This window comes from Schistocerca cancellata, chromosome 4 (assembly GCF_023864275.1).
Source record: "Schistocerca cancellata isolate TAMUIC-IGC-003103 chromosome 4, iqSchCanc2.1, whole genome shotgun sequence".
NCBI lineage: Eukaryota > Metazoa > Arthropoda > Insecta > Orthoptera > Acrididae > Schistocerca > Schistocerca cancellata.
The window spans coordinates 867,972,550-867,983,996 of NC_064629.1; positions in this window are offsets into that span (position 1 = coordinate 867,972,550).

Genomic DNA, 11,447 nt, shown 5'->3' on the forward strand with positions numbered 1-11,447 from the left:
CCTCAGTTGGACCAGCGTTCGTGCTGGACGTGCAGACCGCGTGCGACGACGCTTCATCCAGTCCCAAACATGCTCAATGGGGGACAGGTCCGGAGATCTTGCTGGCCTGGGTAGTTGACTTACACCTTCTAGAGCACGTTGGGTGGCACGGGATACATGCGGACGTGCATTGTCCTGTTGGAACAGCAAGTTCCCTTGCCGGTCGAGGAATGGTAGAACGATGGGTTCGATGACGGTTTGGATGTACCGTGCACTATTCAGTGTCCCCTCGACGATCACCAGTGGTGTACGGCCAGTGTAGGAGATCGCTCCCCACACCATGATGCCGGGTGTTGGCCCTGTGTGCCTCGGTCGTATGCAGTCCAGATTGTGGCGCTCACCTGCACGGCGCCAAACATGCATACGACCATCATTGGCACCAAGGCAGAAGCGACTCTCATCGCTGAAAACGACACGTCTCCATTCGTCCCTCCATTCACGCCTGTCGCGACACCACTGGAGGCGGGCTGCACGATGTTGGGGCGTGAGCGGAAGACGGCCTAACGGTGTGCGGGACCGTAGCCCAGCTTGATGGAGACGGTTGCGAATGGTCCTCGCCGATACCCCAGGAGCAACAGTGTCCCTAATTTGCTGGGAAGTGGCGGTGCGGTCCCCTACGGCACTGCGTAGGATCCTACGGTCTTGGCGTGCATCCCTGCGTCGCTGCGGTCCGGTCCCAGGTCGACGGGCACGTGCACCTTCCGCCGACCACTGGCGACAACATCGATGTACTGTGGAGACCTCACGCCCCACGCGTTGAGCAATTCGGCGGTACGTCCACCCGGCCTCCCGCATGCCCACTATACGCCCTCGCTCAAAGTCCGTCAACTGCACATACAGTTCACGTCCACGCTGTCGCGGCATGCTACCAGTGTTAAAGACTGCGATGGAGCTCCGTATGCCACGGCAAACTGGCTGACACTGACGGCGGCGGTGCACAAATGCTGCGCAGCTAGCGCCATTCGACGGCCAACACCGCGGTTCCTGGTGTGTCCGCTGTGCCGTACGTGTGATCATTGCTTGTACAGACCTCTCGCAGTGTCCGGAGCAAGTATGGTGGGTCTGACACACCGGTGTCAATGTGTTCCTTTTTCCATTTCCAGGAGTGTATACTCCACTGTATGGGAATTACAAAATTTGTGTATGAGTACAGTCTGTGACGCAGAAACGACGACACATGGAAGTTCGAATTTAACCGTGAGTCGTGCAAGAATAGCCAATGCAGTTAAGGCGACCCCTCGCATAAAGCGGGAAATCTGGATTTGAGTCCCTATCCGGCACGAATTTCCGTTGTCATCATTCCCCCATAGAGCTGATGTTTCTTTGTACTAGCAACTGCAATTATATTTCATATAGGTATTTCATAATGGCTGTATTCGCTGCGGTGCTTGTTCCTCCAAACATGCATGAATGTCTGAAGGAACATTGCATCATGCTTCTTAACAACACAGGCACTGAAACATCGTACCTGAAGGTAATGTTTTGGGCAACTAATATGGGAGACATCGACTTCAACTTTTTGACATCATGACAGCTCTCCTTATTTTTATCTCAATGATGGGCCATATACATGGGATGTAATAAAAATACAGTGACGAACTTTGACATATTGTAGCTTGTGTTTTGATGAACAAATTGAGGATAGAAACTGTTGATTGATTGATGACTGATTGATATGATATGTTTATTCATCCATACAACAATACAAATTGTATGGATGGCGTCAATTGTGTCCTATGTACTAAAAACATGCATGGGTTCTTACAATATTCATAATTCAATTCTTACAATTTTTAAAGCTCAATTCTTACAGTATTTATAATGATACCATAATCTGTCACGTTATATAGACCTATGTGGTATTTGTGACTACTAAATAGCTATCTACATTTATTCTAAATACTCATTTACCTAGTAAAAACTTTTTCTTAAAAAAATATGTATTTAGCTTATGGCTAAAAATATGAATTCCATTTACACCTTTTAGTTCCTGTGGGAGTCTGTTGTACAGTGTTAGGCCATTATATAGCATACTGTTCTGTGTGTTGGACTTGTTTTTCCTGTTTGACGTTTATTACTATCATATTAGTGATTGGACAAGGCAAGTTTCGCCATGAGAATGATCTGGAAGGAACATTCTGATTAGTCATTTAGATCAACAGCCTATCAGAATTAAGCTGTTCCCATGCGAATATAGTGGAGTGGGCAGTTAACAAAATAGTTTGTGATAGTCACTTGCTAACCAGCCTACGGATAACACCATGTTAGATAACTCTCCAAAAATAGTCTGTAAGATGAAGAACTAGTGAATTCAGTTCTGTTAGAACGTGTTGTGACTGAGACGACGGGAGTTATGAACATTTTAATGAAAGTTTGGTGTTTTTCAATTAAATAGTTGGAGATTTGTGAGCATGTGAACTTTCTGGTTATAGTAACAATTCCGTGTGGCATATTTCGTGCTCTGTAAGGAATACTTAGGCAATCACTTCTAACTAAGAAGACCACTGAAACGACCGAATGTTTAACTCATGAAGAGTGGTGGGCCTGTGATTATTAGATTGGGAAAATTAACAGGTCTGACTTACAAAAGTTCTGGCTGCTTTTCGAGTGAAAATTTGTTGTACAGACAGTGAATTTTGAAGGATAAAGTTTACCATATTAAATACGGACTTGATAGCCATTTCATGTGTATCCATATGAATAAAAAAGCAGATTCAATTTAATTTGTAAATGATTTCTGCAAGTAGACTGCATCCTCCGAACGTACGATATTTTAAATATGAACTTTCAGGAACTGACTTTCAACTCGAGTTTTGCAGCCTCTATGTGGTAAGTATTAGGCAGTGGTTTCATCAAGGCTGCTTTATACTGCCTAGCACGTATCTGCTACTACAGAGTGAAGGGACATCGAAAGGAAGGGATATCGAGGTAGGTGGACTTTCGATAAGTGATAGAGAGAACAAAGACAAGCGACACCACCCCACTGCAATTTGTGCGTTTAGCGTCCGGGAAATGTGAAGTTCAAGTGAGTGCAAACTTTAAAAGCAGCTGTACTAAACTGATTTATGTTAGTTTCCAGGTTAGTAAATTTAGCAGCCACTTGCACACCACACTTTGCACACACATCCTTTCCTTCCTTGATTTGTTTTTCCATTATAATGTGACTGTCCTCACCCTATAGGAGAAAGACCCACATGTGCATAAATGAACTTTAATAGAAATACAGAGGAACCATGTGATCCAGGGAAAGGTGATTCAGAAAAGACAGCAATAGCGAAGTGGCGAATAGGGGCTAGAACAACCTGTGGAGAAGGTGGCTAATGATGTTGGCAATAGTTGAACATTGCGTGACATCGAGCAACAGCAGCTGGGTGTCTGCAGCAGTTGGCAGTAATGGAAGGTGTGTGGGCCCAGAAACTACACCTATGGGGGCAGAGCTTGACGAATGGACCCGCTGTAACATCTCGCCATGCTGACAACGATCGTGAAAAGCTAAGATGTATTCTACTTCTTTTGGTGTGTGTGTGTGTGTGTGTGCACAGAAACTTGTGAACATGGCACAAAAGAATAACCATGCTATAGTAGACGAGAATGTGGGCGTAAATTTGGGTAAAGTAATACATGCAGATGATGCAGTAGTGATGCTAGTGAATTTAGTTTTGATGCATCACAAGCGAATGATAGTGGCTTGCCAGATTCAATGTCTGCTAATTATAGGACAGACAATGAACAAAACATGGCGGAAACCGACGTCAAGTTTATACCTGTTACTGTTACATAAATAAACCAGGAACCATTGTCAATTGCTTCTGAACAGAAAGATGGTGTTTCAGAAATGTTAGCCAATGTTTTGATACATGTGAAGGAAATGGGTTCTGATATTGACACTAAAATGAATGGGTTGCATACTGAAGTTAATGGATTGGATTCTGAAATGAACACTAAAACGAATGGGTTGCATTCTGATGTTAATCAATGGATTACTAACTTGTCAGTAGAAATGGAATCCTGTGTGGAAAACAAAATTTCTAAATTAAGATATTCATGGAAAAACGATATGACTTTGTTTACTGACAGTGTAAAAAGTGAGATTAGTAAAGTAAAACAAGAATGTAATAAGGATGTTCTAACTGTAAAAAATGAATTGAGATCTCAGATTAAGCAAGTTGCTGATGGCAGCAATCAGTTAGATGAACAAGTAAATACAGATTTATTCAAAATCCAGGAACAAGTAAATAATGTGGGAAAACAATGTGAGGACAGTCACATTACAATGGAAAATCAAATCAAGGAAGGAAAAGATGTGTGTGCGAAATTTGATGTGCAAGTGGCTGCTAAATTTACTAACTTTGAAACTAACATAAATCAGTTTAGTACAGCTGTAGATGAACTGTGTAGCCATGATGGTAGACTAAAAAGAGTAGAACAAAGTATTACTAACAATAGCGGAAATTTAGTATCTAAGGTGGTGAGGTAGAATCTTCAGCAATTGCATATGTGACACAGCGGAAGTTTCTGCGATTTGATCCAAGTAAAATTGTACATTTTAAAGAATTTTGGGGTAATTTTGAGGACGTCTTGCACAAATCGTGGAACGGTAAACAAAAAATTGGTTTCATTACATCAAATTTGAGGGGGGAAACTAGAATTTGGGGAAATTGGGCAGTAGATAAATATGACAACATAGGGGATTTTAAACAGTCATTTTTGAGGGATATTGGGGCAAACGAAAACAGATGGAAGTTTTAAACGAATTCTGGTCAGTTGAAAAATATGATCTGAAGAAAGAGACTATTAAGAGGTTATTACAAAAATGGGTCGCAACTTTGTCGTATATTAACTCTAAAGTGGAGACAGAACAGATCATTATGGGTATAGCGAATAAGTTGGCTTTGTACTGGCGTAATAAAATAATCTTGGCACCTAAGGATGATATTGATAAATTTATTCATTATCTTGAGAGGATAGAAAATATTTTAAAAGAGAAGGAGAATGCTAGAAGGGATTATAGGCCTCCTGTTAGGCAAAATGAAAACAGAGCTGAGGTACATGTAAATAGAATAGGAGTGCAAAGATCTAGTAATTACAGAGGCAGATATGAAGGGCGAGGGGATCTGTTGGAAGTAGATATAATAACAGAGATGAATATAGACAGCAGCAATCCGCTGACAGGGATGAGTGGCTCAGACTGCCAGCCAAAAGGAATATCAGTGGCAATGACCACATAGGAGAGAGGGGAAAACTAATGGCAGTTTGTAATGGTGCTAGCGTTTGCAGGCTGTGGCAACATAGTTTAAATCTGCTAGCAAAACCTTTCGTAAGGCAGCCACCAGCCGAACATCTTGGGGGTGATATTGTAGAAACAAATATTGCAGGGGAGAGGGGCACTGTTAAAAATTGTGTTTTTCTGGGAAGTATAGTAGATTTTTGAGAAAGAAAAGGTCAAAACAGTGATTCCAGGAACCAGGTAAAAGAGAAACAATTATTAGAAAATAATGAGTCAGGACAGGATATTAGTGTGAGTCAGCACTGAAATGCAGATAAGGGGCTTACAGTGAACTGTGGAATTTGCATGATAATAGGGGAAACGGTATTAGAAGTACTTGAGAAAAAATATGAAAGAGCAGAGGAAGTTTTACAAAGATTAGAAGGAGTAGTTTCCGATACTGACGAAAAAGAAACAGAAGTGGAGGAAAGCAGGGGGCTATTTTGATAATTCTGACAACATGATAGGAAGGGTTGCAAAATCTGATGTTATTAGTAAGGAAGGAGAGTGTTTGGAGAAGTGTTACACTTTGTCAGTAGTGGACAGACTAATTAAAGCTGCCACAGCTAGAGAGGAAGAAGACTCCGTGAATATGCTCATAATTCCCACAGAAGGTCTAGGAGTCAATAGACATGATGTAATGCTAGATTTGTTAGACGAACCTGATTCTGAAGCCAGAGAAAAAAACTGTAGTACAGCCTATAATAGAAGTTGCTATTTTTAATGAGAAGGTTCCTTTTTTATTGGATAGCGCTTCCGATTTATGCGCAGTATCACAGGGTTTTGTAACTGCTCTCCCTGCTCATAAGGATGTGGTTATAATGCCAGTGAGTGGCATAAATATTATAGTAGCCACAGGGGAAACTAAGAAAGTAGTTAAACACGAAATTATGGTACCTGTTAGGATCAGTGATGTACAATTGGACCAAAGTGAGAAGAATAATTTTGTATGTTGTGACTCACTAACTCAATGTTAAAATAAATTCTGTGTTTTACATACAAAACAACAGATTTTTTAAAAATTAAATTACAAATTCAGTATATTTAATTAAATCAACTGATTTTATTAACGTTAACTAAATACCCCCCCATGAACCATGGACCTTGCCGTTGGTGGGGAGGCTTGTGTGCCTCAGCGATACAGATAGCCGTACCGTAGGTACAACCACAACGGAGGGGTATCTGTTGAGAGGCCAGACAAACATGTGGTTCCTGAAGAGGGGCAGCAGCCTTTTCAGTAGTTGCAAGGTCAACAGTCTGGATGATTGACTGATCTGGCCTTGTAACAATAACCAAAATGGCCTTGCTGTGCTGGTACTGTGAACGGCTGAAAGCAAGGGGAAACTACGGCCGTAATTTTTCCCGAGGGCATGCAGCTTTACTGTGTGATGAAATGATATTGGCGTCCTCTTGGGTAAAATATTCCGGAGGTAAAATAGTCCCCCATTCGGAGCTCCGGGTGGGGACTACTCAAGAGGATGTCGTTATCAGGAGAAAGAAAACTGGCGTTCTACGGATCGGAGCGTGGAATATCAGATCCCTTAATCGGGCAGGTAGGTTAGAAAATTTAAAAAGGGAAATGGATAGGTTAAAGTTAGATATAGCGGGAATTAGTGAAGTTCGGTGGCAGGAGGAACAAGACTTCTGGTCAGGTGACTACAGGGTTATAAACACAAAGTCAAATAGGGGTAATGCAGGAGTAGGTTTAATAATGAATAGGAAAATAGGAATGCAGGTAAGCTACTACAAACAGCATAGTGAACGCATTATTGTGGCCAAGATAGTTACGAAGCCCATGCCTACTATAGTAGTACAAGTTTATATGCCAACTAGCTCTGCAGATGACGAAGAAATTGAAGAAATGTATGATGAAATAAAAGAAATTATTCAGACAGTGAAGGGAGACGAAAATTTAATAGTCATGGGTGACTGGAATTCGAGTGTAGGAAAAGGGAGAGAAGGAAACGTAGTAGGTGAATATGGATTGGGGCTAAGAAATGAAAGAGGAAGCCGCCTGGTAGAATTTTGCACAGAGCACAACTTAATCATAGCTAACACTTGGTTTAAGAATCATGATAGAAGGTTGTATACATGGAAGAACCCTGGAGATACTAAAAGGTATCAGATAGATTATATAATGGTAAGACAGAGATTTAGGAACCAGGTTTTAAATTGTAAGACATTTCCAGGGGCAGATGTGGACTCTGACCACAATCTATTGGTTATGACCTGTAGGATAAAACTGAAGAAACTGCAAAAAGGTGGGAATTTAAGGAGATGGGACCTGGATAAACTGAAAGAACCAGAGGATGTAGAGAGTTTCAGGGAGAGCATAAGGGAACAATTGACAGGAATGGGGGAAAGAAATACAGTAGAAGAAGAATGGGTAGCTTTGAGGGATCAAGTAGTGAAGGCAGCAGAGGATCAAGTAGGTAAAAAGAAGAGGGCTAGTAGAAATCCTTGGGTAACAGAAGAAATATTGAATTTAATTGATGAAAGGAGAAAATATAAAAATGCAGTAAGTGAAGCAGGCAAAAAGGAATACAAATGTATCAAAAATGAGATCGACTGGAAGTGCAAAATGGCTAAGCAGGCATGGCTAGAGGACAAATGTAAGGATGTGGAGGCTTATCTCACTAGGGGTAAGATAGATACTGCCTACAGGAAAATTAAAGAGACCTTTGGAGATAAGAGAACCACTTGTATGAACATCAAGAGCTCAGATGGAAACCCAGTTCTAAGCAAAGAAGGGAAAGCAGAAAGGTGGAAGGAGTATATAGAGGGTCTATACAAGGGCGATGCACTTGAGGACAATATTATGGAAGTGGAAGAGGATGTAAATGAAGATGAAATGGGAGATACGATACTGCGTGAAGAGTTTGACAGAGCACTGAAAGACCTGAGTCGAAACAAGGCCCCCGGAGTAGACAACATTCCATTGGAACTACTGACGGCCTTGGGAGAGCCAGTCCTGACAAAACTCTACCATCTGGTGAGCAAGATGTATGAAACAGGCGAAATACCCTCAGACTTCAAGAAGAATATAATAATTCCAATCCCAAAGAAAACAGGTGTTGACAGATGTGAAAATTACCGAACAATCAGTTTAATAAGCCACAGCTGCAAAATACTAAAACGAATTCTTTACAGACGAATGGAAAAACTAGTAGAAGCCGATCTCGGGGAAGATCAGTTTGGATTCCGTAGAAATACTGGAACACGTGAGGCAATACTGACCTTACGACTTATCTTAGAAGAAAGATTAAGAAAAGGCAAACCTACGTTCCTAGCATTTGTAGACTTAGAGAAAGCTTTTGACAATGTTGACTGGAATACTCTCTTTCAAATTCTAAAGGTGGCAGGGGTAAAATACAGGGAGCGAAAGGCTATTTACAATTTGTACAGAAACCAGATGGCAGTTATAAGAGTCGAGGGGCATGAAAGAGAAGCAGTGGTTGGGAAGGGAGTAAGACAGGGTTGTAGCCTCTCCCCGATGCTATTCAATCTGTATATTGAGCAAGCAGTAAAGGAAACAAAAGAAAAATTCGGAGTAGGTATTAAAATCCATGGAGAAGAAATAAAAACGTTGAGGTTCGCCGATGACATTGTAATTCTGTCAGAGACAGCAAAGGACTTGGAAGAGCAGTTGAACGGAATGGATAGTGTCTTGAAGGAAGGATATAAGATGAACATCAACAAAAGCAAAATGAGGATAATGGAATGTAGTCGAATTAAGTCGGGTGATGTTGAGGGTATTAGATTAGGAAATGAGACACTTAAAGTAGTAAAGGAGTTTTGCTATTTGGGGAGCAAAATAACTGATGATGGTCGAAGTAGAGAGGATATAAAATGTAGACTGGCAACGGCAAGGAAAGCGTTTCTGAAGAAGAGAAATTTGTTAACATCGAATATAGATTTAAGTGTCAGGAAGTCATATCTGAAAGTATTTGTATGGAGTGTAGCCATGTATGGAAGTGAAACATGGACGGTAAATAGTTTGGACAAGAAGAGAATAGAAGCTTTCGAAATGTGGTGCTACAGAAGAATGCTGAAGATTAGATGGGTAGAAGAAGGGATCGGTTGGTAGGACATGTTCTGAGGCATCAAGGGATCACCAATTTAGCATTGGAGGGCAGCGTGGAGGGTAAAAATCGTAGGGGGAGACCAAGAGATGAATACACTAAGCAGATTCGGAAAGATGCAGGTTGCAGTAGGTACTGGGAGATGAAGAAACTTGCACAGGATAGAGTAGCATGGAGAGCTGCATCAAACCAGTCTCAGGACTGAAGACCACAACAACAACAACAAATACCTATTTTTTACAATAACATAACTAAATGCAATAAACAAATCATTCTACCAGGCGGCTTCCTCTTTCATTTCTTAGCCCCAATCCATATTCACCTACTACGTTTCCATCTCTCCCTTTTCCTACACTCGAATTCCAGTCACCAATGACTATTAAATTTTCGTCTCCCTTCACTGTCTGAATAATTTCTTTTATTTCATCATACATTTCTTCAATTTCTTCGTCATCTGCAGAGCTAGTTGGCATATAAACTTGTACTACTGTAGTAGATGTGGGCTTCGTATCTATCTTGGCCACAATAATGCGTTCACTATGCTGTTTGTAGTAGCTTACCCGCAATCCTATTTTCCTATTCATTATTAAACCTACTTCTGCATTACCCCTATTTGACTTTGTGTTTATAACCCTGTAGTCACCTGACCAGAAGTCTTGTTCCTCCTGCCACCGAACTTCACTAATTCCCGCTATATCTAACTTTAACCTATCCATTTCCCTTTTTAAATTTTCTAACCTACCTGCCCGATTAAGGGATCTGACATTCCACGCTCCGATCCATAGAACGCCAGTTTTCTTTCTGCTGATAACGACATCCTCTTGAGTAGTCCCCGCCTGGAGATCCGAATGGGGGACTATTTTACCTCCGGAATATTTTACCCAAGAGGACGCCATCATCATTTAATCATACAGTAAAGCTGCATGCCCTCGGGAAAAATTACGGCCGTAGTTTCCCCTTGCTTTCAGCCATTCGCAGTACCAGCACAGCAAGGCCGTTTTGGTTATTGTTACAAGGCCAGATCAGTCAATCATCCAGACTGTTGCCCTTGCAACTACTGAAAAGGCTGCTGCCCCTCTTCAGGAACCACACGTTTGTCTGGCCTCTCAACAGATACCCCTCCGTTGTGGTTGTGCCTACGGTACGGCTATCTGTATCGCTGAGGCACGCAAGCCTCCCCACCAACGGCAAGGTCCATGGTTCATGGGGGGCATTGTTAACTTCATTATTTAATTTACTACGTGATTGTAACATAATAACATGTATTAGTTAATAAAAGTAAGTTATTTTTAAAAAAGTACATTATTTTAAAAATTTTACATTGCGAATGTAAGTAAATTAACTAAAATGTATTAGTTAACAAAAGTAAATTGTATTAAAATTTACAATTTTTATTTGTTCTATCTTTCTTAAAATGTTTCAGAAACATATATAAGCTTGAAATTAACACTTTTATAAATTTTTTAAGTTTTTCTTTCATTTATATAGAAGCAAATATTAATAATTAAAAATTTTCAGTAAGTAATGTATGTTGCGCATCATGAGTAAGATTCTTGTTTCCATACATAATTATAAACGCATGTGTATCATTTGGTATTTTATCATTTAAAGTTGCACAAAGTTTCATATTTGTTTTTTGTTTAGTTATAACATTTTTCTACATGTCATATTGATTACATAAATTGGATAATTAGTTATAAAACTAAATGGATTAATATCAATATCTGATTTTAGTAAAGCAATTCTTTTAAAATCTAGAAATGCATCATATGCTTTTAGAAAATTTTTTGGTGGATTAATATTCCACATTTCTTGAGGAAAAACTTCATTTTTACTATTTTTTAAATATATATTCTGTAGTTTAACATGATCAAATAATGATGCATTAACTAATTGATTATTTTTACAATTTGTCTGAAATACAACAAAAACAAAATATGGAATATCAAATTATCTAGAGTTATAGAAATGTGTTACATCTGGTTCAAACCTATTTTCATTAGATAAACCAACAATTTCTTCTGTTTGAAATTCATAAAAAAGAAATAGGAATTTTTAGG